The sequence below is a fragment of the Pristiophorus japonicus genome, chromosome 8, assembly GCF_044704955.1.
Source record: "Pristiophorus japonicus isolate sPriJap1 chromosome 8, sPriJap1.hap1, whole genome shotgun sequence".
In the NCBI taxonomy this organism is placed as follows: Eukaryota; Metazoa; Chordata; class Chondrichthyes; family Pristiophoridae; genus Pristiophorus; species Pristiophorus japonicus.
In genome coordinates, this window is record NC_091984.1 from 160,393,725 (window position 1) to 160,396,838 (window position 3,114).

The following is a 3,114-nucleotide window of genomic DNA, read 5'->3' on the forward strand; positions in this document are numbered from 1 at the left end:
TACTCCTGGTCCTATTTCTTATGTTCTAAACTTTGTAATTACTGAATCAGTACAGGCAGGCAGAAATATTCACCCGCTGGTAAGGTCACTGAATAAGACGGCTTTTAATTAATATAGCAGCAGTGACCTCGGGAAGCAGAACTATTTGTCAGGGGCTTCCACAAAAGACACGTTCTTAGCCTGTCCCGAGGTAGATACAGGAACAGGGGTAGGCCATTGAGCCCCTTGATCCTGTTCCACCATTCAATTAGATCATGTTTCCAATAACCAGCCTTTGATCTTTTAGCTAATAGAATATCTGACTCCCTCCCCCCACCCCCCCCCCCACCCTGTTTTCAATTGCCCCTCAACATGCACAGCCTTTGGGAGTTCCAGATTTGCACGACCCTTTGTGCGAGAAGGTTTTCACCCTCTGTGCCTGGGCACTTTCAACATATTCTTGGTTTTCTTGCACACATTGCTCACTCGCAGTGTGTGCAACAGGCAGTGAGGGCAATCAACATTTCCAGGTTGAGGGACCAGGACTCAGGACGTCTTAAATCTGAGTTATAGGCTGCGATTGGGTGCAGTGTGGCCCATCAGCACTGTAATAGAGCTTCCCCCTAGTGGACCACTGTGGTAATGCAACTGCTGATGTAAATAATAAAGGATCATGTGACAAGGTCACATGATGACAGTTTCTCAGTTGAAGCCATCTTGTGTAGTGTGCTTCTTAGTGATATTGTAAGAATATATCACAAGTACCAGGGTTTGTATCAACAGGGTATGTGCTCTGGTCTCATCCATGAGGCACAAGGACTTAAGGTGTCCCACTCCACTGCACTGTCCCCATGGCCCTGAAAATGTTTCATTGTCGTGTATCTATCTGATTGCCTTTGTTGCAGTGTCTAATGGTGCTTGGATTGTCCGAGGTCTGGGCTGATGGAAGGTGAGTGGATGGGATTGGTGGCAGAATCTGAACCCTGTTGGAATGCTCACTCCTGTGGGGTCTCCGGGTCTTGGCAGCTGTACAGTTACACACCTCATCTCTGCATCAACAGTGGGTTGGAGACTGATGCAGGGCAGCGAGTGTGGAAAACACCTGTGTATCTTTATTGCAAAGAGGATGGAGTATAAAAGTAGGGCAGTCTTGCTGCAGTTATACAGGATATTGGTGAAGCCACACCTGGAATACTGCATACAGTTTTGGTTTCCATATTTACGAAAGGATATACTTGCTTTGGAGGCAGTTCAGAGAAGGTTCACTAGGTTGATTCCGGAGATGAGGAAAGGTTGACTTATGAGGAAAGATTGGGTAGGTTGGGCCTCTACTCATTGGAATTCAGAAGAATGAGAGGTGATCTTATCGAAACATCTAAGATTCTGAGGGGACTTGACAAGGTGGATGCAGAAAGGATGTTTCCACTGATGGGGGAGACTAGAACTAGAGGGCAAGATCTTAGAATAAGGGACCGCCCATTTAAAACTGAGGTGAAGAGAAATTTCTTCACTCAGAGGATTGTAAATTTATGGAATTCGCTGCCTCAGAGAGCTGTGGAAGCTGGAACATTGAATAAATTTAAGACAGAGATAGACCGTTTCTTAACCGATAACGGAATAAGGGGTTATGGGGAGCGGGCAGGGAAGTGGACCTGAGTCCATGATCAGATCAGCCATGATCGTATTAAATGGCGGAGCAGATTCGAGGGGTCGTATGGCCTACTCCTGCTCCTATTTCTTATGTTCTTATCTTGAAGTGTTGCGGAGGAGTGCTTGCTGTTTTACTGAGGTTGGGTGTGTTCTGTACGTAACTTGCACGCACTGACTTCAGCTGCACATCCATACACTCCAGTGTTGCACTGTAACTGCAGTCTGGAAGCTGGGCTGTTTCTCTTGGGCCATCACATGGAGCTGTATTGGTGCAGGGTTTCTGTCTAATGGAGGATTGCATGATGAGCACATAGTTCAGCAGATCACTGATGAAGAATTGATCAGTGAGCCTTTCGCTCCGATGTGACATTTTCCTCTTTACACACATGCCGAGACTCGCGGCAGTGTTTCCTGCTCTGAGTTAGTTCTCTTGTTTTACAGATTCCTGCTAATTCCAAATGTGAAGTTGGGCAGGGTGTTGGTTTCTGATTCCAGGTGTGAAGCTGGGATGTGGACCTGTCTTGTCATTCAGCCCGACTGCCTGCGTCTCTTCCGCGGTTACATCCGAGCTAGGGTGCCCCTGGAGATGGAGCATGCGGTGTCCACCGCTACGATCGCGGCCTTCCGCGAGAGGTGGGCGCCGGAGGGACTGGAGTGCATCATCACCCCCGGCAACCAAATTTTAATTTGAACCACTAATGTAAAAGTTAATTTGATTAATCTGTCGGTTTTAGGTTGATTGCTTTACACAAAATAGTTGTACAGGTGTGTAGAGTTCTGTGCTGTCTGCTCCCTCCTCCTGCAGTATTAGCCTCTGGCCTTCTGTGTGTTGCGTGAATTAGGTCTCTGAAACATGAGGGGAAATGAATGCCTGACAGAACTCGCCTCATTTGTTTTGGAGCCTGTGTAAATCAGATTTCCTTTTCTCTTTCCCCAGAGGCTGTGGCTGTTGTGACTATTACACTGTAAATATGTCCTGTTTTATTTTTATAATGAGTACGACGAGAACTTGATTCACAGGCTGAACGCCTTTCTGTTTCTCGTTCAAATGTGATGGCTCTCCGCGCGAGTCCTTCACAATTAGCTCAGCTTCACATTTGCTTTATTACGATTGAATTCAACTTTTAAGAGAAAAAGCAAAGAGTCTCTCGGATCGTGGAAAGCTGGAACTGTCTCCCCAAATGCTGTGTCAATTGAAATTTTAAAGACAGATTTTTTTATTGTTGGGTAAGGGTATCAAGGGATATGTGGTTGAGGTACATCCGAGCACCATCGAGGAGCGGAAGGAGCAGCGTGGCAGCATACCACTCCAGGGAGCAACACGTGCTGGAGCAGGAGAGCATTGGCAGTGAAGAGGGCAACTGGATTGGACATCACCAAGGTCCAGGTCGCTGATTGGAACGTGGGCAGGTACAGCAGGAGCGGTGAGGTCTGGGCGAAGGAGTGGCAAGCAATTGTAGAGGGACGTGATCGGGGCTCAGGAGA

General features: G+C 47.2%; 1 non-coding gene across 1 annotated transcript; it reads left to right on the top strand.

Annotated features, from left to right (window-relative positions):
* Nucleotides 1-1,919: 1,919 nt before the first annotated feature.
* Nucleotides 1,920-2,004, top strand: LOC139270102 (small nucleolar RNA snR60/Z15/Z230/Z193/J17). The gene has a single exon (XR_011594449.1). It is a non-coding gene; the product is annotated as a small nucleolar RNA snR60/Z15/Z230/Z193/J17 (small nucleolar RNA).
* The last annotated feature ends 1,110 nt before the right edge of the window (nucleotides 2,005-3,114 follow it).